This window comes from Convolutriloba macropyga, unplaced genomic scaffold (assembly GCF_964194025.1).
Source record: "Convolutriloba macropyga unplaced genomic scaffold, txConMacr16.3 SCAFFOLD_4163, whole genome shotgun sequence".
NCBI classification, from domain to species: Eukaryota; Metazoa; Xenacoelomorpha; order Acoela; family Convolutidae; genus Convolutriloba; species Convolutriloba macropyga.
This window is the reverse complement of record NW_027451706.1, coordinates 15,001-15,437: the sequence shown is the minus strand read 5'-3', so window position 1 is coordinate 15,437 and position 437 is coordinate 15,001. Positions and strand designations below refer to the sequence as shown.

The 437-nt window shown below is 41.9% G+C and overlaps 1 pseudogene; it reads left to right on the top strand.

The window, feature by feature from the left end:
• Window positions 1-203: 203 nt before the first annotated feature.
• LOC142356909 (5.8S ribosomal RNA) lies at window positions 204-355 on the top strand (annotated as a pseudogene).
• Window positions 356-437: the final 82 nt, after the last annotated feature.

Genomic DNA, 437 nt, shown 5'->3' with positions numbered 1-437 from the left:
GATATGACTAGTATTATGTTGCTTATAGTAGGCTAAGCGCAAGCCGAAACATCAACATGTGAAAGTCGTAGAATTTTGCGATCAAACTGTGGCTAGTACTTTGATGATGCTTGTAGCCAACCGAATTGGTTGAAAAGCCCAATAAGTAAGCTAACTTGGGAGAGCTTGTTGGAAACCAAATGCTACTAGATTGGTCCAAATACATCCTTCAACAGGGGATCACTTGGCTCGCTTTACGAAGAGGAGCACAGCTATATGTGTTAATTCGGTATGAATCGCAAGATTTGTTTACCGACCTCTCTAACGCAAAAGGCGGTCTCGGCTTCGGCTGTTGACTGCGTCCGATTCAGGGTTATATAACTCTCGATTGAACACATTGATGTTCTATTGTTGGTGCTTCCAATAAAATTGGAACACTTAAAGCAGAACCGATTCAA